Raw genomic sequence first — 24,594 nt, forward strand, 5'->3', positions numbered from 1 at the left:
GCTGCAGATGGTGTGCAGTGGGGAGGAACAGGCAGAGAACCCCTGAACCCCTCCATGGTCCACACTGAGCTCTGTGTGAACGAGTACCTGTATTTGAGTTAAATGCCGCTGTAAGCACATGGCCCATCTGGGCTACAGAGCTAACCCAGAGCAAGGCAAGGACCCAGCCTGTTCATTCCCAAGTCATAAGAGCTCCATTGCCTGCATCAGGAGGTGATCTTAGAGATGATCCTTGTCCTACCTCCTCATCCACATATGGGGAAATTCAGGCTCAGAGAAAAGGGGACAGTTTGCCTACAGCTGGTAGGATTTTGGTATGTTTGTTCTACCATCTATATCTATATCCTGATATCCAGTGATATCAGAATCAACTCGGAATGCTGGTTAAAATGCTGATTCTTGGGAACTAAGCCAGACTTAGGAGATTGTATGTCCTGGAAGTGGGCCCAGGAATCTGCATTTTAGCAAGTACCCCGGGTGATTCCTAGACACCCCAAGTTTGAGAAGCACTGGTCTAATGTTCCAAAGCTGGTTCAGTGTCGACTCTGTAGAAAGACTCCTGACTCCAGGCTCACTCCTCTGTCTGATACCAGAGGGCTGACAGAGCTGGTGACTGTGGGGAAAGACAGATCCAGGAGAGTGAACTGGGGAGCTACGAAGAGTGAGGTTTTGTTTCTAATTCTTCCAGCACTCTGAGAAGACCTGGTTGCCTTTCTTAAGACTAGATATAAAGAAATTAACCAAATGATTCCTGTTTGCCGGCCGATCAGGCACTATGATGTTTGAGTGAGTGTGTCTTGAAATACTGTTACTCCCTAAACTGCAACTGATCATTTGACAAATGAAAAAGCTCACAAAAACTCCTCTCTCTCTCTTTTTTGAAGTTAATAGCTCCTCTTTAGTCTCCAGTACTGCATGTGTAACAGTTTAACAGGTTGGCATGCATCCTTCTACTGCATTCACATCTCAAACTTAAATTGCTGAAAACCTCAAGAGATGATCTCCAAATCTTAACTACAAAGATTAAAATGAAAAGAATCGGTTCTTTTTGTTATTTTTACAATGACATAGTTCTTTACTGATGGTTAAAATAACATTTACCTCTTGCTGTAAAGTTGTGTGTATTGTCTTACGTTTCACTATGTGAAGACTTCTTTAAGCTTTTTAAGCTGGATTCCATTGGGATGTCCTAGGACCCCAGTAGAACTAGAGGTTAGTTGCTAAAATTTTAATTTTCAATTATAAAAAGTCAATAAATAGCTCATCGAGTTACTAATAAATGTCAAACAAAAGAATAGGTTTTTTTTTTTCTTTAAAAACTCAGCTTGTATGTGTATGTTTCTTTAGAACATTTGACTGGGATTCAGGACAGGGATCCAATGCTGGCTCTGCTCTGAATAGGCTGTGTGAGCTTGGACAAGGCACTGCCCTTCTCTGGGCCTCAGTTTCCCCTTCCAGAGAACAAGAGGGTCAGGTGATTTCTGAAGAGTTCTTCAGCTCTGAAAGTTTCAGGGCAAAGTACCAAGGGGTTAAGAAATGTCATACAGTGTGGGAGGGAACAAATATGTCAGGACTTCGTTCCAGTTTAATCTGTTTCACATTTAGTATAGTCCAATCTGAGATAAGTCCTCTGTGGAACACAGATGACTCACTTCCTGTCCTAAGTGGGTCTTCTCTGAGGTGTGGAACAGATCCTTCTTTCAAACATCAAGCCGGCCAAGGGGGTTAAGTCTATGGGCCTCTGGACAAATTCAGCATGTTCTTTGTCTGTGTCAAATTAAACCTGGTAGTTAGCACACACAGACACACCCACACATACACACGGACATTTAAGTACATGGTGGTTTAGAAGCTAGAGATTCCTGAAAAGTGTGCACTTCAAGTTTTTATAATCACAATCGCAATTGAAATGAAGAATAGGGTGAAACTTTTTGTAAGGTGACAGATGTCTTTTGTGTAAGCAATTATGAAGGCTGAAAAAGCCCAGAATACTTCAGAAATATTGAGTCAATTGTTAAACCATCCTTGCATTTGGCTATGGTGGGTGTATTTACTCATGGAATTTGGCAAAATCAAGACTTTTTTCTTCAGAGAGCTGGATTACTAGTACATCGCAGTAAAACCCAGAGTTACCAACTCAAATGCCCTTTGAAGAAAGGAAGTAATATGTATAAGTGATTTGTTCAGATCTAGAAACATTTCTTTCAATGAAATATCAAAGCATGCTGGCCCCTTGCTAGACTAAAATTAATACCTAAGGAAGTCCAGAAACTGAAATTTCTCAATATAAAATATATGTTTATATAAATATATATTATATAATATATAAAAATATAAATTACATATTTATAAATATAAATGTGTATTAAATATATCTATTACAGGTTATTACAATACATCCAGCTCCCCTATTACTTTCCCCATAAATATTTTTAAATTCGCATGATAGAAAAGCCCTGATGAACATTTTTCCTGAATTCATACAGTCTGTCTCAAGATGAAGCCAAACGTTCATCTCTAATTAGGGAGAGATGCATCCCCTCTATAAGAGAAAGCACTAAGATGTCAGTTGCCACTGTAAAGATTCCAGCCCAGTGTTGCTAGATCTTTTGCTTTTTCAAGAGAAGCCAGAAATCTGGGTTTTAATGAGAAACTTCCCAGCTACTAGAAGTTGACTTAAAATTTTTTAAAAAGCACTGTGGGCCAAACAAAACACTTGCACAGCCTTCATCGGGCCCCAGGGCTGCCAGTGTGTAACTCTATGCGAAAGTTCATGTACATGGTCATCCATCTGGGGGAGGGGAGGGAACCACCCCACCTCCAACATGCCAGAAATCAACTTTCTTGTGAACCCTGGCATGTGGCATGTAGATATCAAATTTATTTCATTAAGAAACATTGTTCAAGTGGCATACGTTGTCCTCCAGCATGCTGGAGCAAGTCACATCAGTTATATTTGTTCTTCCCATTTAGCTGTGGGCTCCTCCAGGTAAGCCCCTGGATTGCATCTTTATCTCCTCCAAGCATGTAGTACTGAGGACAGCAAATAGGACCTTGCTATGGAGGGGGCCTTATAGACATCTTGCCCAGTCTCTTGAAGAAACTGGCGCCCAAAGAGATGAAGTCACTTGCCCTGGGCCTCAAGAGTGAATTAGGAAAGAACTAGAACTAACTCAGATCTCTAAATTGTAGATTCCAGGGCTGGAAAGGACCTATGGTTCTCAGGAAATACTTGCTGAATTAATGAATATATGTGAAATAATGATAGAAGAATCAGTGAATGTATGAACGAGTGAGCACTATCTGAAATGACCAACTGGTTTATGGAATAGAGTTTACAATATGGATCACGTGAGTTAGGACTTGGTTTCAGTTCTTCAGCTCACTGCCGTGTTGCCTTAGGCATGTCCTTTATCCTCTCTGGTCCTTGACTTTCTTATCTATATGCTGTCTTATATCTCAGTGTTGTTTCAAAAATCATAAACTAATAGCAATAGTCAAAATTATTGAGTGCTGTATGCCAGCCATTGGGCTAAACGCTTTGCAAGGATTTCATCAATGCTTATGATAGTTCTATGAAGTGAAGATTGTTTTTATCACCTCCATTTCACAGATGAAGAAACAGACACACAATATTACAACTAACCTGTCCAAGTTCACACAATTCGTAAGTAAGCAGTAGATGGGATTTGAGGCTAGACATTTTATTCTGGAATTATAACAGCAATAAAAATGTTATGAGAAATGAAAGGATGACACAAATGTATGATCAGAATGTTTTGGGGAGTTTCAGAGACGTGGCATTCCTAAGGCTCTTGAAAAGAATGATGCTCAGAGTTAAAGAGACATTTTTTTCTGTGTTTCACACTGTAGAGTTGACATTCGAATCAACTTGAGTATTAGAATAAGTGACCTCTGGGGAACCTTTTAGAGTGATGAAAAGAGCTGGCTTCTAGTCTTAGAACTTTTCTGGGTAACTTTGAGTAGATCCTCTCAGTTTCTCTATATATTCACGGTGGACTGGAACACATTAGAAACTATTTCAGCTCTGATATTCAAAGGCCCTATGGAGGATTTAATAAGAAGCTAACTATCATGAATCAAGATTATTTTGGTTGCCAATGACAGAAACCTAACTAAAATAGCCCAAGCCAAAGAGGGTATTAATTAACTCAGTAATAGAAAAGCCTAAGAGTAGTCTTGATTTAGGCTTGGCTGTATCCAGGGGCTCAGATAATATCAGGTTTTCTTCTCTCCAGCTCTCTCCATATATGGGCAGGATAATCACCTGTAAGACTCACATTATATCAACTAAGTAAACCCAATGGGAAGAACTAATCATCTTCCCTAAAAGCAGAAAAGTCATGGTGAGCCATTGGATTGACTTGCTTTGGTCTCATATTCACCTTCATCTTCATATGGTGACCTGGCCCAGGACATATGTTTGCCTCTTTGCCTATGTGGGAAGAGTCTGTTTCCGTATATAGTACACAGGATAGGTTTTCCACTGAATAAGAACTTTCTATATGAGAAGAAAGAGAGAGGGTGCTGGGCAAGAAACAGAGAAGTTGACTCCAAGAAGCTTCACCTCCCACTTAAGAGGAAGACTGAGAGAATGGGCATTCTGGGGCTGAACTTTCAGCTCAGAATCACAAGCTGTGCTGTTGGTCTTCAGTATTAGAAATAAGTCATTGCTATATATGTCTTTTGGAAAGTTTTCCTCCATCTTCAGGGACTTTTGGACTTTATTTTGGTTGTCATTTTGGTTGTTATTTTGCCCTATAGTTACAGTTCCTTGGAGAAATATATACAGCAATGATCTCAGCACAGGTAATAAATTAGGCAATAAATGATCAAGCTTTGAGCAAAGTTTGCCAGAGCTGTATTTATGAGGAATCAGCCAATTAGGCAACTTGGCTAATGCCTCTGATTTAATTCACCACCCCCCTGGTTTGTACTGGAGAGGGTGACCAGCCCCTTTGCCTTTTTTAGCTGGCACAAGTAGTTACTTGTGCTAATCAGCAGTAGGGCAAAGGGGCAGGAAATATCCACTAGCAAGATGTGATGGGTGACAAAAACCTCTCCTGGGCACTGACTTCTAGGACGCTAATGGATAGAAAAGTATTTGATCAGCCCCCCACTCAAAAAACACCTACACTTACCATTTGGATACTTACAGCTTATTAGAGCTAGAAGAATGTTTAGGCATTACCTAATACAACTCTTTTATCTTTCAGATGAAGAAACTGAGGCCCAGAGAGGGCAAATAACTTGGTCAAAGGAGTGCCGCTAAGGAGTAGCTGAACCAGAACTTCAACCCAAGTCTTCTTATTCATTTTCCAAGTGCTCATCCCTACATGGCAATCTCCCTTTGGCTTTGCCCTCAGGACTCTGGGAAACATTTTGAATTACAGAAGCTTTGCCAGGAGGAAACTTCATTTAATTTGATCTTCGCTGGAAGTGCAAGGAAGAGAAATAAGAAGTGTCTGTTGCAATGCTTTAGACTTAAATATTCTCAGCTCTCTCGCTTCTGCAAAAGCTCAAGGAAGGAAATGATAGCTTGAGGCTCTTCAACATTAGAAAATCAAAAGGTAATTCATGAATCTTTGAAAGGTACAGAAGGGATATAAGTTATGTTTACTTTCCTAAGTCTATTTATGTTTAGTTAGTATTAAAAGAGTGCTAAAGGAGGAGTTTGGAGATCTAAATTCTACTTGGATGTGGATCTTGATGGGTAATCTTGGCCAACTCATTCTCTCTGGGTTTTGGTTTCCTCGTCTGTAAGTTTAGCCAATTCTTAAGACCCTGGTCAACCTCAGTCTTCTGGGGTCTAAAGAAATTTCTATGCTTTGAGTATCATTGTTATGGGTAGGGAAGGAACTTTTTGAATGGAAGGTAGCCAACCTAAAACCAGTCTGCCTTTGCAGATTAAGTGCTCTCCTTACTAACTTGGCCCAATGGAGGAAGTACAGGGCCAAGAGCCTAGGACATGACTGTGCTTCCCTTTGCTCCGTGACCTTGGGCAAGTTCTTAACTTTCTCTAGGCCTTTAAAAAAAAACTCTCAAATAGTATTAACGCCTTCACAGACTTGCCTCACAGGGCTGTAGCCTGGAGCTAAAGGATGTAGAAGTGCTTTATGATATGCAGGTTCTTTTATATGTGTGACTTAATACTGAGTTTGCCTTTGGTGACTGAGAACAATGTAAAAACAACCTGTAGATCCAAATTTCCATGTGGCCAAGACCACGCTGAGGGAACTGAAATCTTTTTTCCTCAAGGTCATTTTGTTTTCTTGTTTTTCCAGTAATAGTGCAAGTTGAAACAGGGGTTAATAAAATGTCCATACATCCAGTTTGCCTGGTACAGTCCTATTTGCTATGGTCATAACTATTAACAATTTTTCACATTCAAAAGTGTCTCTATTCTGGCAGTAAATTACATTGTTACCCTTGGACGTAAATATCATTCTATTCAACCTCTTCACTTCACATATTGGAAAATGGAGGCTCAGAGAAGAGAAATGACTTCCCCAATTCACTCAGAGCTCGCCCAGAGCCCGGACTTGGCAAACTCTTTCTCCTTGTGCCTGGGAAGAAAGTGAAGGGGAAAGCAGGGTGAGAGAATGCTCCCTTTGTCTGCCCTCTAGATTCCCAAAGCAACTCCTCAGCAAGAGCAGCCCCGCCTCTCTCTCTCGATTTCCTGGAAAGTGATCAGCAATCCTGTGGCCGCCAGTGGCCAAGAGGGAGCTGGGGGATAGAGCAAGCATTGCAGGATGCTGGAAAAGGAAGCTTTCTCTCTTCTGTACCCGGAAGAACAACCCCAAGGGGAGAACAACTCCCTATTACTAACTAGCCCTTATTTAGGCACATAGGTTTTTTGAATTAATATTATTGTTCACAGAGCATGTTTATATCCATAATTTTTTTTTTTTTTTTTTGCTGTACGCGGGCCTCTCACTGTTGTGGCCTCTCCCGTTGCGGAGCACAGGCTCCGGACGCCCAGGCTCAGCGGGCACGGCTCTCGGGCCCAGCCTCTCCCGTTGCGGAGCACAGGCTCCGGACGCGCAGGCTCAGCGGCCACGGCTCACGGGCCCAGCCGCTCCGTGGCATGTGGGATCCTCCCGGACCGGGGCACGAACCCGTGTCCCCTGCATCGGCAGGCAGACTCTCAACCACTGCGCCACCAGGGAAGACCTATATCCATAATCTTAATTGGTCTAATTCTTACTGCCTTTGGAAAAGGTCTTGGAGGCATGATTATTCCCATTTTGTAGTTGAGAAATTGAAGGCCTGCAAAGACAGTTGGTTTGCTTTAGGTTTCACAGTCAGTGTCAGAGACGGGAACAGGGCTTGATCTCCTGACTCCTGGCCCAATGTTCCTTCTACTTCTCCTTGCTTCCTGCAGGGTCTACCTTTAGGCATCTCCTAGGAGAAACCTCATTATGATAAGGTATTTTGGTGTTCAGGTAACTAAACCCTTTGGATGCAGCCCAAGGCAGAGCCACCTTATACCCTGAATTTGTCTCTGTGGCTAATAGTAATGTCAGAACACGGTTCATGATTAACCATGGTCTTCGTTCTGTTGACATCATCTCTGAGAAAATGAGTATGTGGATGGGGAAAACGATATTGAATCCTGGTATAAGATTTTTGTCTTTAAAATTATTGATGGGATCATGGGGAATAGACTCTCACGACAGTCCTTAACTGCGCTGTGCTTCCAAATCACTGACCTGATAATTTGCCCAATCCCCGTTTCAGAAAGGTTTGTTCTAGCGGAGACTGAAATTCTTTATTTGGAACTTGACACATCCCAGACCCATAAGAACTCAGCATGACAAGATATGCAGCTACATCCATCATTACTCAGCCCTAAGCAGGCAGCAGTGCAGGGCAAGGCTTTGATGGGCACAAGTCAGGGACCCCAGGTATGTCCCGATTGTGTGTGTGACTCATGTGATGTTAGGAAAGCCAGTCTTCTGTTAGGAAGCTCAGTTGCTTCAGCTGTCACATGTTGAGATTGGATTAATCAATGTGCTGCTAACTTTGAAAGCCACTTGATTCTTTTTTCTGAGAATGCTGTGGGAACCTAGGATGTAGAAATGGTAAAACAGGTAGGGCTAAGGACTTGGAGCCCCTTCATTTAATCCACTTGTGTTGTCATGTGACATCTGCATGGACGATATCGGTGTGGAAATGACTTTTTAGTCCCCAACACTGGCATTCCGAGGACCAGTAATATTGTGGATAGATCGAACACCCGAGGGCTTGCAGTGAGCCCAGAATTCAGGTTCCAGAACTGGGCAGATAGGGGAAGGGGTTATAATGGCGTCACAAAGAGTAGAATTCGGGGTGGAGGGCAGCGTGATAACAGTTGTTACCCTTCACAGGTGCACAGCATTTTTTAGTTTTTGTGCATCAGTTATAAGTATTTGCGCATCAGTTGTCTCTTTTGGGCTTGCCCAGCACTGTACATTCAGATATTTACACGATGACCTTTCATAAGGTGACAGTGGTATGACCCATACTGTGGTCGTGCTCCGAATATAAAGAGGATCCATTCGATCCTCAAGAAGCTCATCTTCTGATGAAGGAAAAGGCATGTAAACATATCATTGCAATTGCAAAATTGAAAGCCTCTTAGAGAGGTGCATGCAAATGTTGAGGAGAGAAGGAAGAGAAGGAAACGATTCACTTTTCCTGGCGAGGGGAAGAGGCATGCTTAGGGTGTGGCTCTGCAGGCGGCGTTCCCTAGGGGGTTAATCAACGTCATTCTACCTGCTCTGTCCAGGCTACTTGAGAAAGCCAGCGGGGGAGAGGGGAAGAGTTTGGGGAACCCGGCCAGCGGGGAGCAAACAGAGGTGAAGCTGTGAAGGTAGATTCACTGGGAAGGGCTTTGCATGCCATGCAGAGAGTTCGGACCCCGTGGCAATGAGCTCTTAGTTTTCCAGTTGAGGAGACAGGCGCACAGGCGCCTGAAGCTTCGCTGTCGCCACAGGCGCTGGAAGGGAACTGCAAGGCCGGCCCAGCCGGCGTCCTGCAGCTCTTGCTGCTACCCTGGGCTGCCTTCAGCAGGCCTGAGCGGAGCAGGCCCTGGTGGGAGAGGCCTCCGGGCTGTCAATCCGGCTCGGTGGCGCAGGCCCCGGCGGGGAATGGAAGTGGGTGGGGTGAGGCCGTGCAGGAGAGGAGGGGCCTGACAACAAGGGCGACATTCAAGGCCTGCACTGCAGCCGGGCGAGGAGAATGGAAAGCTACAGCCTGTCGGAGCGTCCAGCCTTGGCAAGGCGGTCGGGGCCTTATAAGGAATTGTTGTTCTCTCCCGGCCAGAGGCGCTGGGACGGAGCCCTGTGCCCACAGGACAGAGCTGCCCTTGTGGGAGGAGGCCGGGGTGCCACCCGCTCTCGGCTGTGAGTGGGAGCTCTCAATGGGCCACTTCTGCAGGCTCAGCATTCCCTCTCAGGCCCGGCCGGCCGGCCGGCAGCCTCCACCGGCTCCGTGCCCTCCCACTCCCCGGTGCCCTGGGCTGATTGGAGGAAAGGAAACAAAACAAAACAAAACAAAGACTTGGCCAGATTTCAGGCCTCAATGCTGTTTGATACCGAATTACCCCGAAAACAGGCTCAAGTCAGATTCCCTCTCCTGTCCCCGCAGGGAACATGAGGGAAGGGATGGCTCTGTGCCCTCCGTTCCTGCCCTGCGCCCAATCTCTTCCTTGTGACCACAGACAGGGCGCAGAAAGGCAGGACCTGAGGCCGAGAGCGGGGGAGGAGGAGGCCTGGGGCTGGTGCTGGTGCTGAGGAAGGGCAGAGCCACGGGCGCATTTGTCGGAGCAGGGTGACTTTTCAGGCTCCTCGCCAGTGCCCGACAGGCCAGAGGGCCTGGGAGACTCGGGAGGCGCAGCGGAAAAACACAGCCAGCCCACAAAGCAACGGAGAGGGCTCGCTGGGAGAGGGCGGTGGGCATTAGTCAGCTCCTGGAAGGAGCACCTCTCCATAGCTGTGCCACCACCGTGAGGAGTGATTTAAAGCTCCCTCTATCCCTAAGAGAGCTTCCTGAACCTGGGATTGGGGGTGGAAGCAGAAAAGATGCTTAGCGTGGCCTTTTGCTTTGCCTATTCATAGCCTCACAGGCACATGAAACCCTGGAGCTACCAGGAAACAGGTCAGCCAGCTCAGCTCTCTACCTAAAGCTAACGTGGCAGAACTTCAGGAGACCTCTGCTCTCCCCGTGACCACGAACGTGGTCCCTCAAGCCAGTCCCTCCGGTATCTACAAGTGACCCTGCATGTCAGCCATCATGGGCCCCCCTGAGGGCACTCTCCAGGGCCGAGCCATGAGAGGCACACAGGGAACAAAAAGCGAAGGAGAAAGTTACAAACACTGAGAAAAACACAGAAAAAATGCTCTTAGAGTTGAGAGAGAGGGAAATTCCTCTCGAATAGGTGATCAGAGCAGTGGACAGTAAAGGCCTGGGGCGAAGAGAAAAACTTTGGGGTGCAGAAAGGCTCGGAGCTCAAGAAGTGACACTGTGAAAGCTTGGAGAGTAGGGGAGATGGTTTCTGGGGGCTGCTGGCACGGGCAGGCAGGTGGGGTGGGATGGCATGGCGGCTGGCTTGGTACATGGAGGGACAGGCATGGCTGCTGTACAGAGCTGGGAGAGCGGAGCTTTGTCGCCATCCTGGTTAGCACCAGACTTTGGAGGCCCTGAGTGTCAGAGAGAAGAAGAGACTCAAGTGAAAGACAGCCGGGAGCCATGGAAGGCTCTTGAGCATCAGAGAGGCTGGGTTTTGGGCAGTGTTATCCAGTAGCACGTGCAGGAAGAGGCATCTTTCTCCCCGCTTCAGTCGAGTCAGGAAAGTGTTCCTTCCCCAGGCAGAGCTCCGGGTGGGCCATATTCCCCTTCCTGGGGTCTGGAGGCCTGGCTCTCCAGACGGCCACCCAGACCCCAGGATTTCGAGGGACGCTGGATTTTAGAGGTGCCTTTTGAACAAGCAGTGACGTTTCCCCCAGGAGAGGACTAGGACTGGCTGCTTTGGTTCATGTCTCTTTGCAAATTGAGGCTTTTGTACACAAGTTGCCCTGTTCAGATGGGGTTAAGAAACCTCATCTTCAGTCCTTTTCGGCAAGATGTGATTAAAAAGCACCCAGCGTTGAAAGGCAAAGACACAGTGATGCCGTCTCATCTCAGAGAGCCTGTCCTTTGCTGGGCACCCACTGATCACACACTGGCGCTTGTCTCACTGCTGATGGCAGACGGGCGGCCTCCTCCATTTTCCCTCTATTGCTTCCTTCTCTTCCTTTCGAGGCCTGTCCCCATCGTGGCACCACCGAGGAGAGAAAAGGAGGCCCTTTGCAGAGGAGAGCAGGGCTGACTCCTTGCCCGTGGGGAACACTGAGGGGCTCTCGGGCAGAGCACCGAGCTCGCTCGGTGTTCCAGCCCTGGGTTCCGTGGTCCACTGCCCGGGATAGCTGTCTCTGCATCAGGCTTGGGAAGAACTTGAGCTTGATCCTCACACCTGGTTCCTGCCTCGTGGCCATGAGGGCGGAAACTGAGGAGCTGATGTTGTGAATCTCAGTAGCACATCGTGCTTCCCATCAACTTTTTCTTCCTCCTCAATGCAGACACTGACCCTTAGGGTCATGGAGATACAGTTCCAGTCCCCCTGCAGTAGGCAGGGTTCAGTTTGAATTTGTATTAGATGAAAATGAATTTATCTCTTCCTTTTCAAGGGCATATGTGAGTATTTTATGGTGAGATATTGTCTTAACTCTAAAGAGTGAATTTCAAATCATAATAAGCTCAGATGGTGGCTAAAGTCCTATTATGTGATATCTTCTTGGAACCCCTTAATTTTTATTGCCAACTCTTAAATTGCCTACTAACCTCAGCCTCCATTTCAGGGAAATGTCATTGGCAAATCTCTGCAGATTTTCATTTTGTTTAATTTTACCTAACTGTTCATTCCTTATTCACCCATTTACTTGAGTTGGTAATGAGTAGTTCAAAAAAATAGAAAAGCAGAAAAGGATTGCAGTAAAAGTCTCTCTCTTACCCTTTTCTCAATTTCCTCTTGTCCTCCCCCAAAGCAGCCTGTGTTACCATCTGCTTGTGTATCCTTCTCCTCTGTGATGATTTTATGGAAACCATTATCAAGGACTTTCCTCATCCAGTAGATATAGGTTCAGATTCAGAAAGATGCAAGCTTGTTCAAACAAAAATTTCTAGGGGCAGTTGCTCTCCCAGGTTTGCCTTCCCGGGATGCTGATCCCTGATTCTGGATGTCGGAGAGCCTCACCTGATCCAGGTGTCTATAGAGCAATCCCTGATGTCCTAAAGGACTTTATCACGAGGTGCTGAGGATGCCTGAGAGCAGCCTCTTGAATGAGATTTAAATACCACCCCCTGCATGATCTTATAGAAAATGAATCGTACAATGAGTCTCTGTACGATTGTCTCTGTACAATCGTACAATGAGTTCTGGTGCCAAATTAGGAAGGATGTGGTATCCAGGTGGCTAGGGTTGAGGGAAGAGTCCCTGAGGAGTTAGCATCCTCTTCTCTGGGGCAGAATTCTCTGGTTCCTCATGGTTTGAACTGGACTGAAATGCCTATCACTTGTTCTAGACTTCTACTTACTGACCACAGAGGAATCTGTGCCTGCTCACCCTGGGACTGGAAGCTCCACTAACACTGCAGCAGCTCACCCATCACACGGGAGCACCGCTGGCTCACTGATCGTGCAGGGGCACTATCTTGTTCAGCGATGGTGTGGGAGCTGCATTTCCTCAGCGAGAATCAGGATTCATCAGTCCTGGCAGCTCTGGTCTCTGCATACTGGTTGCTGGGAAGGTTTTTAAAGACTCTTTGGTGGGAAGACTTCCTGATCCGAGTCCAAACTGAAAATGGATACTCCATTTGCAAGACAGTGACACTTCCAGTGTGGTGTCATCAAACATCTCCCAAGCAACAGCAGCCTGGAACATTATTGTTTAACCACTTCTTGCTCAACGTTGTGTGGGTTTCACTTACAGAAGGATCTACATGGTAAGTGAGGTAGGAGCAGGTCAGCACAAACAGAACTATAAATATCTTGATAGAGACAGGTGTATGAAATCGAACTCGGTGGGGAAAACAGACGTAGATAAACAGCTGGATAAGAACACAGGCTTGAACCTACTGAAATACTAAGATGATATAAAAGATAATATTATAGAAAAAGTTACCTGTGGTTCTTTTATTTTTTGCAACAGTTTTTATTTTCCACAGTCCCTTTAATCTTCTTGTCCATGTACAATGCACATTTTTACGTAGCTGCAATCCTATCACATGTACTATTCAGTCTGTGTTTTTGCTTGCTATTATAAGCACTTCCCATATTGCACCAACCTTTATTTTATGTCTGCAGAAATGCCATTGTGGTGATTCACAATACATTTCTTGTTTTTACCTATTGTTGCAATTTTATGTCTCCAGCTGCTTAGTGTTATGGATAATTTGGCAAAGAACATCTTAGGATCCTTTGTGCTTTTGTTGATTTCCTTCAGATCAATTTCATGGAAGGAGATGATTTGGCCAAAAAGTATGGACAGCCTTAAGAGGAGTAGCATTCCCTCTGGCACAAGGCTAAGTGTGTCGGGCAGAGCTCTGAGCCTCATACCGATTTTTTTTTTTTTTTTAAGATTTATTTATTATTTATTTATTTATTTTTGGCTGCGTCGGGTCTTAGTTGCGACACGCAGGATCCTCATTGAGGCACGAGGGATCTTTCATTGTGGCGTGCGAGCTTCTCTCTAGTTGTGGCGGAGGGTTTCCTCTTCTCTAGTTGTGGCGTGCAGACTCCAGGGAGCCTGGGCTCTGTAGTTGTGGTACACGGGTTCCAGAGCACGCGGGCTCTGTAGTTTGCAGCGCATGGGCTTTCTAGTTGAGGCACGTGAGCTCAGTAGTTGTGGCACGCGGGCTTAGTTGTCCCGCGGCCTGTGGGATCTTAGCTCCCTGACCAGGGATCGAACCTGTGTCCCTTGCATTGTAAGGCGGATTCTTTACCACTGGACCACCAGGGAAGTCCCTCATCCTAATCTTATTGGCCTGCTGCTCTAAGCCAGCAAATAGCATGTCACCTGGCAACTGAGCAGCAGAGCAGAGGTTTACTAGGCCCTGAGGGAGACCTGTTACTGCACAAGTTCTCTACTTTTGACAGCAGAATATATATGGGTGCCATTCCAGGGGTCTGGTTTATTTGCAAAGGTTGTTCATTTGTGGTTGCCGTATGAGGGCCTCTGAACCAACCATTGTTTGGGAGCAGAAGCAAACCAGTGCTGAGATCCCAGCTCTTGTACTGTGGCTGCAGGGCGAGGGCTGTATGGGGTGTAGAGGTGCAAGTCACTGTATTCTTGGTGCAAGGACACGGTGGGCCTCATCAGTGGCATTGACCAGGGGCGCAGCCCTTGGGGCAGATGTCCAATTATGTTCAACCCGGATGTCAGCCGAGGCCCTTGGAGATTTCTTAAACTTGACCCGATCCCCAATGCCGAGCCTCGTGGGAGCCTCAAATCCATCACCCTACTTCCGTGAGTGCCCACAGTGTATGTCATCACACCTCGCTCAGCCTCCGTGCCCGCTCGTTGGAGCGTGTTATTCAGTTCTGCCCCACTTCGGTTCGAGGAGCAAAGCCAGGTTCCTTCCCTGGTCTTCACAAAAATCCCCTTGCACCCAGGCCTTTGTGAATTTGGTAACTTTACTGAAGATGGAGGGTCATGGGGAGGAGTCTCATCATGGACTGGGCAGCCTTTTTTTCTTTTTACCCCCCTCCCATCTCTCTTTGTCAACCTCATGACCCCTGGGCAACACGCAGCTTATTTCCGCCTGTCGTCCTCAGAACAGTTCTCCCACGTTCAGGCTCCTTCTGTGCCATCCAGGGAAATACATGTCACTCCCTGAAAGGGATTCTGCTGGATAAGATTTCTCTGTCCATTGTCAGTACCATGCCCTTGCAGGAAGCTGGCAAGTGTGGAGTTTTATTTGTTTTTGTTTTTTCTTTTAAATGAGATAAAACTTCACACAGTGAAGAGGTGTTTGCAGGGTACTTTATAGATATCATCTCATTCAGGTCTCCCAGTGACCTTGACAGGTGATCAATTGGACAGGCATTCTTATCCTGACTTAGAGGTGTGGAAACTGCGGCAAGGAGAGGGGAAAGACCTGTCTTAGGCCACGCAGTTGACTATCTGATGAGCTGAAACTGGAAGCCAGATCTCCCCTGGGCTCAGTGAGTGGTCCTTGTTCACATCACGCTGCCCAGCCATCTGTTTGGGTGCCTCATGGAGCTTTAACCATGGCAGGCATCGATAAATGCCCGTTGACCGTGCCATTGCCTTGTGCCTGCCTTTAAAGAGTGCAGAGGGAAGGACGCAGGAATAAATTGAGGGACTTCTTATTACCCCAGTACCAACTTAGTTAAACCCAGGTGTGATAGACCAAATATGGTATATGACAAAGGAATATTACTTAGCCACGAAAAGGAATGAAGTGCCGACACATGCTACAACATGGCTAGATCTCAAACACGTGATTCTAAGTGAAAGAAGCAAGACCCAAAAGACCACATATTCAAAGATTCCATTTATACGTAGGGTCCAGAAAAGGCAAATCCATAGAGACAGGAAACTGGTGGTTGCCGTTCTGGGTGGTGGTGGGGTAATTGATGACTGAATGGGTATGAAGTTTTCTCTGGGGGCGGTGAAAATATCTTGGAACTAGATGGAGGGTGATGGTTGCACCACACTGTGAATCTACTAAATGCCACTCAGTTGTAGATTTCGAAATGGTTCATTTGATGTTATGTGACTTTTACTTCAATTTTCCAAAAAAGGAAAACCAAGCCAGCAAAGAAAAGCCAGGTGTGAATTTCATCTCCCCATCTTCTGCTCTCTACTTCCTTGCCTGGTTCCATGTCGTGATGTTCCCTCCCTGCACGAGGAATGAACATGAAGACACAATTCTCAATTCTGTCACTTATCATCTGTGTGGCCTTGAATAGTTTATGCCTCTCTCTGGACCTCACTCAGCCTCCAGATCTACAAGATGAGGAGAATGACTCAGATTTTACCCAGAGTCCCTCCTGGGTCAGCTTCTGGGATCTGGAGGGAGGAAAGGGGATGAAATTCACTGAGGGGAGGGAGGCATCCTCTGAGTTTCTTTTGAACCTTTCTCTTCTCAGCTAGTGGAGTGCGGTGACTTTCAATTTCCTCTGTCCTCGGGCACCAGGGAAAGAGTCACAGAGATAACAGCCTTGGCTCCTGACCTGGCTGGCACCGCTGGGGCTCCCACCATGCTTCATTGAGCAACGTGAGCCCCTCGGTAATCCTGTTAAGCAGCTGGGGCTGTGAGTCATTTCCATACCACCAAGCACCTTCCTGTCCCGAGCAGGAGAGGCGCTCCACCGGAACGTTAAGACTTGACCTGCAGCAACATTCTAAACATAAATTGGAACTTTTAACTGGGCTGTGACTTGGAAACCCATCATGCCTAAATTAGTGTTTAGAAGAGCTCAAACTGTGCTCATTTGTTTACTTATGACCCCTTTTCTGAGCCTCTGTGACATCCCAAGCCCTGTGCTAAGCTTCAGGAAGACACAGCTATATCTGAGCCTCTGTCTTCAAGAAATTCAAGGACCTCTGGGAGAGACAGACTTGTAAACAAGTCTGTCTGGGCTCTGTAGTTGTGGTACACGGGTTCCAGAGCACGTGGGCTCTGTAGTTTGCAGCGGGAAACTACAGTACAAAGGCAGGGGAAAAAAATGTAAAATAGGACAGGGAGCAGTCCAGAGGAGAGAAGCATTACCTCTGAGGGTGAAGGGAGGGCTAGGGTGGAAGGTCAAGGAAAGTCTTTACAGATGCGGGGACACCTAGGCTGGGTTTTGAAGGATGAGGCGGGCTTCCCTGTTCCAGTGGGGCTCCAAGGGAGTGTGATGTTTAAAGCAGTGCCTGAGCGGAGAGAAGTGTTTTGTCACTGTCCATGTTTAGAATTGCCAGTGCAAGGTGCCAATAAAAAGAAGGCTACATTTCAGTTGGTTTTAGTACTGATTTTAAATTCCTACAAACAATGCACCCCCTTATTGCCTAGTCTGGTCCAGATTGCTCTTTCCCCCACTAGTACCAGGCATACAAGGTGGGGAAGGGCATTGAAAACAGTGGGAACTGAATGTACCCAAAGCCCAGAAGTATGAAACTTGAGAACATATTAGTGGAATGGCAAGCAATTTGGTAGGATGAGACATGGAGTATTTGGAGAAGGAGAGCTGGAGAGGAACTGAAAATGAAGCCTCTTTCCTTGCGGGCCCAAGTTACTGTGTTACGTCTGGGTTTTATCCTAGAAGGCAATGGGGAGCCATAGACGGTTGTAAGCAGGAGCACGATATAACCGCCTCTGTCGTTGATGTAGCACTTTGACAGCTGATAGGATAGGATGGAAATGAGGATGGAGGAAAGAGACTGGTTGGGAAGCCCTTGCTGTCATCTGGAAGAGAAGATGAGAATTATATCAAAGCTGGGTCCCAAGGGGAAAAGCAGAAGATGGGCTCAAGGGATATGTAGAAACTCAACTCCAAAGGCTTAGAGTCTGATTGGAGGTGTGGATGGGAGAACGAAGGTCTAAATGATGGCTCCAACTTCTCTTCCCATGCAAATGTCAGAGTTGGAGGGATATTCAGGACCACCCACTCAACTGCTGTGGGCCAAGGAAGGGTAAGGTACTTACCACACAAGCTCTTGAGTCGTCAGTGGGAATCCCTGTCTCTAAAGCCCCTGTTGCAGGGCTCTCTTCCACTGTGGCGGCCCTCCTGTTGCCCTGACTCTGCCCTCCACCCACCTCCGCTGGCTGAGCAGTGCACTGGACAGGCCTGCGTTCCCGCCCAGACGCTACCCACAAGACAGAGTGACCTCCAGGAAGACCCTCCCTTCTTTGAGTCTCTGTCTTCCCATCCCCCAAAGAAAGGCCTGCAAATGTGGGGTGTCTCCATTTTTTCTCTCTTGCTTTCTGGTTTTTGAGTTTTTATTTTGCTACAGTCCGTGGCCATTTCCTCTTGCTTTACATTAAGCTCACTTCACTCATTTATACTCTCTGCCTGGACCTGAGGGCATTTGTGCCTGGGAGTCCCTGGGCTGGATCGCCTCCCAAGCCTCTCCATCTTATCTCTAGCAATCTGGGCTTGTCTGGGTAGAGGATATGGTTTTCCAGAGCTGGACCTCCTCTCTGGCTCAGAAAGGCTACCTCCTTCTCTTCTGTGGCTCTCCCTAGGTTCTCTACCCCTAGAGCAAAGTCACCGAATGCAGGTGGTGTGGATCTGTAACTATGTCTGCTGAGCCCAGCGTAGCTCTGACCAAGCTTGCTCAGGAGGAAGCAGCTTTGGGGCCTGTGATCTGTGAAGACAGCGTCGTCGGTGTGGATGAGCCCAACTTGCCTGCTCTCTTGGGGCATCACAGTCTCTTGGGTCAGGTGCCTTAGAGGCAGATCTCAAGGAGAGAAAGTGGCTCAGGTGGGCTTCCTCATCTAACCTTCTTCCTCCCCCTTCCTGCCCCTCCCTTCCCAAGTGGCAGGAGACTCAGAATGCAGGGAGGGGTGAGGGTTCCCAGAGGCCCTGGGGCCACCCTTGCAGCCAATGCAGGATCACTTCTTTGGCTTTCCTGTCCCTTAGTCTCTTAGCCTCACTTGAACACTTCATACACTTCATGTGTGCCTCTTTGGGGCATCTTGTCCTGTCCTTGTTTAGAACTGTCTTCCAGATGAAACTGCCTTCTTGTAACTCCCAGTGACTGGTCCTCTTAGAATGTACCAGATCCCTCTCTGGCAAGACCGTCTTTTGAACGTATGAAAAAAAAGGTTTTATATTCTACTCCCATCCAACTCCTTTCTCTTCTGCAGGTTATCACATCTCTTATGTCATGTAGTTGCCATACTCTTGGAATGTGGTGCTTCCATAAGGTGAAGATTCCAGATATGGGTTAAATAACTTCTGAAACAAACAAACCAGAAATGCCAGTGGCCTAACACAAAGGAAGTGTACTTCTCCATATATAAAACTGGTCCTGGTCAGTGGGTGGTCTTCTTCCATACGGTGATTCAGGGTTCCAGGTACCTGCTAACTTGGATCTCCATCATCCCCTCCCCACTGCCAGGGACAGAAACGGACAGTGGAGAGGGCACAGAGAGCCCCCCTGGAAGGGTGTCTCTAGCCCTCCACTCTCATTCCATTGGTGAGAACCAGTCACGTGGTCTCACCTCATACTCACATGAACTGGGAACTACAGTCCCCAGCTGGTCTGTTGTCCCTTGGAGACAAATTTATGAGGGGGAGTGGGAAGGTGGGGGACACCTGGAGGGCAGCAGGCCACCTTGGCCACACCTGAGTCACTCTCCTGCCTCTCACTTCTGAGCACCCAGCTTGGGGGACATGTTAGAGGCTGAGAATGGGGCCCCCTCTTGTTTCTAATTGGTAAGCAGTGTTTTCCTAAACTTCAGTTCTGCAAACACCACTTTGGAGACTTTGGGTGTATTTGCATAACACCTGTACTCTAATTGACATAATGTTCTCTTTAAATCGATTCACTTTTTAATTTAGTTTCACCTGAATAATATATCTAGGAAATCATGGTTTTGATGTGCTAATTATATTTTTCCTAATATACTCTGAAATAAATTTATAGCTACTCCAATAAAAATATTTGCACATATACCACCCCAAATATTTGCACACATAGGTAGTATGCATTGCACATTTGGGGACATATGATGATTGAGTCTGTATAAAACCCTCCATGATCTAGCCCTAGACTTTCTCTCTGATCTCATGTTCTGCCCCTTCCCACAACCCTCCTCATCCACAGATTTTTTTTAGTTCCTCAAACCTGCCAAGCTCATTCCTACCTCAGGGCCTTTGCACTGGCTGCTGTCTCTGTCAGGAACACTCCCCACACCATCCTCACATCTGCACATGTCTGACTCTTTCTAGATATTAAAGTATTAGTTCAGATGGCTCTTCCACAGGGAAACACCTAGTCTAGCTGTCTCACACCCTAGTCCACTCCACCCTTCAAAGTCACTCCTTGTGTCAGGCCCTTCAAAGCACTTTTCAAGATCTGACATGCTCTGTTTATTTGTTCGCTGATTGATTTACTGTTTCTCTGTGTCCAGTAACATGTAGACTCTGTAAATGCAGGGATTTTTTTTCTATTCTATTTACCCTGCTTTCCCAGCACTTAGCACTGGGCCTGACACATAATACACGCTCCATAAATATTTGTTATATGAATAAAAACCGTAGAAAATAGACACATAGGTCACTAGTCAAATGAGATCTAAAATACAGTTTTATCAACTGCTTGGTAATCCCTGATATGCATCTCATCAACTGCTGCAGAAGGCAGCTTGGAGGTGAGGCCACCATGATGTCTCCAATCCCATCCCTGCAATTCACAGGTGTGCTGGTCACCTGACTTGCTCACCCAGCCACAGAGAGAGAAGCTGGACAAGGGCGAGCTGGAGGGCCAGACCCACGCCTAGAAGACACTTGCTGCAAGGAGGCAAGAGGTGAGGAGAAAACAGGCCAAGGCCCAATCACCCCTGCTTGGGGCCGTGAGTAGCCATGGTGGCCCAGAGAGCCTGCCCACTGGAGCATGTGGTCCAGCGGCCATCAACCTCCACTAGACTGGCTCCTGCCCCTACGCCTTGGTGTGTGTGTGTGTGTGTGTGTGTGTGTGTGTGTGTGTGTGTGTGTGTGTGTGTGGCAGCACTGGTGGGGCTGGAGATGGAGGTGGAGTGAAAATAAGGGATGTCGAAAAACCTGAAAGTGTCCAATCCACACCCTTAAATGGGACCTGGGATCTGGGAAGGGGAGTGAAATTCTCCTTTCTTTATGAAGAGAGTGGTCATAGTTTTCCTTGCAAAAGGAGTCAGTCCACAAAAGAAATCCAAGTTGCGGGAAAAGGTCAACGTTTCCATCTCCTCCCCTCTCCAGAAGTACATTTGTCACGGATGCCGTGATGCACCTGCCTGACCCCCGTTCAGAACCAAGGTGCTCGTTCCTGCCACTCTGCTGCTGGATCACAGCTGAGTCTCTTCCCAGGAGTCATCCTAGGCCAAAGGGAGCTGCCTTACTCAAGGTAATACCCCCAGCTCGGGGACAGTTCACATTCAGAGTGGGGTACAAAATCCTGGCCCTTTGCCTCGACTGAGGACAATTCTGAAGGGCCAAGCCAGTTCTAGACCAACCTTGTCTGCTGTCCAAGCCTCCCCTTCTATCCAATCCTGCTTCCTTCTCATTCCCAATAGACTCCTTGCTTCCCAGATCTTGGAGTCTCTTCCCAGGGAACCCTAGGACAACATGGGTCAAACCCTAGTTGGCTCTGTCCTCCACCATCAGTTGCCCTATTGCTTAGGTGAGAACTAATTTCTCACCAAGTCTTTTACTAGATTTGCTTCCTGTACTTGAAGTTGAGACAAGCCACATACAAACAAATGATGTGTGGGTGCGCCTAAGAGAATGGTGGTCATTCCCTTAAAATTACTCAAGACAATAAAGGTTAAAATTAAAGGAAGGCGATAAAAATAAAGTAAAGTAATATTTCTAGAGCGGTTGACATTTTTCAAATCTGTTTCACATGAAGCATTGGACTCTGTTTATGTTCTGCCCCATTTGCGTGACCCCACCCGTTCCCCCTGGGCCCTCCACATACTCAGGGAAGAGCCCCTGTGTGTCCTACCTCCACCAGTTTTCTCAGACACCCTCACCCTGTCAGGCTGAGCTTGGGCATGACCTCACCACACTCAGTGCATGGGACCCCCACTGTCGCAGCTCCAGTGCCCAGGACCCACCAGACAGGACCATGTAAGCTTGTCTCCTCTCATGGTGTCTAGATGCAGATGGTGAGTCAGATCTTGGATCCCCAGTGGCTGCCCAGAGGAATGGGGTGATACCACCTGGAAATCCAGGAAAGTTCATTCTCGATGGGGTGAAGTTTGTCCATCTAGAGACTGGTAACAGTTATACTCTCACCCTTCTGCTGTCCCCTCCTTGCCCCAACAATGGACGCCTAACAGAGGTTCTATCTGTCCTACCCAACGACGTCTCACCAAATAGTACTGGCCGCATTATCTGGCGATGCTGTGGCCAGTGTGGTGCTCACCTTCTTGGACTTGTTTCCCCTCCTTTCTGCCTCACTTCTCTTTTCACCTCTTGCTACCCTGAGATTACAGCCCCTCAGGAAAGCATCAGCATGTAAGCTACATGTAAGCTCTGCTTTGCGTATTTCTCCCTAGACCACCCAGATGAAGACATGGCATTTGCTTATTTGATTGATTTTCACAAAAAGTCATTCTATGGGGGGTAGGAATTCTTACGCCATTTTTCAGTTGAGTAAACTAGAGTTAAAATGAACTACTCAGGACCAAAGCTACACAGTAAGTGGCAGATCAGGATTCAGTCTACCTGTTTCGTCTCCACATTGGGTGTTTTTCTTACACTTGAATGTAAGTTTCCATTAAAAGTTACAAGAACCAGTTAACTATTTCTTTTCCTGTAAAGATGGTGTCTAGGGAGGAAGTGGGGCAGTAACTACTAGAAAGTAGATTATTGAAGAGCCTCCTGAAAGGATGAGTTGAGGTGAGAGGCCCATAGACTCTGGCTAGCTTTTACTTTCCATAGGTTCAAGGTCAAATGTATACAGTTTGGACCTATGAGAGTACAGAGAACAGTGTTGTCAGGTGTATTATTTCCCCAGGGCTTCCTTAACAAATTACCATAACTTGGGTGACTTAACATCAGAAATGTATCCTTTCACAGTTCTGGAGATCAGAAGTCTCAAATCAAGATATCGGCAGGATCATGATTCTTCAGGAGGCTCTAGGGGAGAGCCTCTCCCTTGCTTCTTACAGCTCCTGCCGGTCATCCATAATCCTTGACTTGTTGGTTGAATCTCTCTCTGCTCAGTCTTCATATGGCCTTTCTCCTGTGTGTCTGCATTATCTTCCTTTGCCTTTCTCTTATAAGGACACTTGTGATGGCATTTAGGGCCCTCCCGGATAATCCAGGGTAATCTCATCTCAGTATGCTTAATTTAATTACATCTGCAAAGACTCTTTTCCCAAAAAGATAACATTTATAAATTCCAGGCATTAGGACTTAGTATTTCTGGGTGGCCATTATTCAGTCAACTACACTGTATGAGGCCACTTTGCCTGGAGACATCAGTATGTGCTTAAACATGCTTGAAGACAGTTCTGAGTGTTCCTCTACATTACACTATTTGTCTTACCCGCTGGCACAGTGGAGGAGTAATCAGGGTGGTAGAGGCGGAAGAAGCCAAGCTGTCTGCATATTCAGCAGTGAGCTAGAAGGGGCACCAGAGTGGAATTTGCCCTGCCCCTCCCTCCTAGCCTTAGGTATGGGAGAAGGTCTCTCAGATATTGTCAAGATGGTGACACAATTCCCCTACTGCTGGGATCGTGGAGGACACTGGGCTGTATTGCTTGTGTTTGAATTTTCAGTTGCCATCAATCACCCTGATCCAAAGTGTGTATTTTGCAGAACTATCTCATGGCAAGTTTTGGAGGAAAGACTCCTCCTAATCACAAGTATTTGCAGTACTTGACCTCTTTGCACTTTGGCCAGTGATGTTGAAAATGGGTCATGTGCTGCCCTGAGGGACCCTACAGACATGTCTGTTTGGAGGGTTTACTGGCCATGCCATCTTCTTAAAGAGACCTCTCATGGAAAGGACAGAGGTGCTGAAAGGAAAAGAACATGCTGTGCCTGACAGAGGGCCAGATGCCATGCAAAGAAAGTTTTCACAAATCCCAGCTTCCTTCTTTGGTTTATTCTCAGGCAGCTTCTATTCCTAGCTTGTTGAGTGTTTTCTTTTTTTTTTTTTTTTTTTTAATCAGGAAATTGTGTTGGATTTTGTTAAATGCTTTTTCTTTGTATTTTGAAATGATCACTTTTTTGTTCTTTATTCTATTAATATGGTGCACTGATTTTCATATGTCGAACCAACTTTCTATCCCTGGGATATATCCTGCTTGGTCGTGGTGTATAATCCTTTTTATGCGTTGCTCAAGTCTCTCTTTCTCTTATATCTTCCATATTTTTTCCATTGATTTCTTTCCCTTAGCTGATAAACTTGCTCACATTTCTTTCATCATAACAGAGAACAAAACAAACTTACTTCATGGGCCCTATGCCCCCAAACTACTGTCTTCTCTCTCTTCTTCCATTTTTATTCAAGTTTTGGAAAGGGTTGTTCTCTTTCTGGCTTAATATCGATTTGTAACTTAATCATAATGGAAACTGCTTTCATTAAGATCAGGAAGGACTTCCTAACTACCAAAGTCCTTATTTTACCAGACTTACATATCATTCTCCAGTTTCCTACTTCCTTCTTCTTGGAAACTTTCAAATTCCTGGTTTTCTTTGTATCTTTTTGATTATAGTGTCTTGCTGTCCTTTGTGGGCACTTTCTCCCCTGCTTATAAAATAGTGGTGTTCCTTAATGTTCTGTCTTTAGTTCACTTCTCTTCTCACTTTATACCTTGTCTGGGAAAACTT

The 24,594-nt window shown here is 46.3% G+C and overlaps 1 long non-coding RNA gene across 1 annotated transcript; it reads left to right on the forward strand.

The window, feature by feature from the left end:
• Window positions 1-5,056: 5,056 nt before the first annotated feature.
• LOC114485520 (uncharacterized) lies at window positions 5,057-21,134 on the forward strand. Its single transcript, XR_003678928.2, has 5 exons — window positions 5,057-5,591; window positions 7,762-7,928; window positions 12,624-13,043; window positions 20,472-20,582; window positions 21,010-21,134. It is a non-coding gene; the product is annotated as an uncharacterized lncRNA (long non-coding RNA).
• The last annotated feature ends 3,460 nt before the right edge of the window (window positions 21,135-24,594 follow it).

Source organism: Physeter macrocephalus, unplaced genomic scaffold (genome assembly GCF_002837175.3).
Source record: "Physeter macrocephalus isolate SW-GA unplaced genomic scaffold, ASM283717v5 random_1301, whole genome shotgun sequence".
In the NCBI taxonomy this organism is placed as follows: domain Eukaryota; kingdom Metazoa; phylum Chordata; class Mammalia; order Artiodactyla; family Physeteridae; genus Physeter; species Physeter macrocephalus.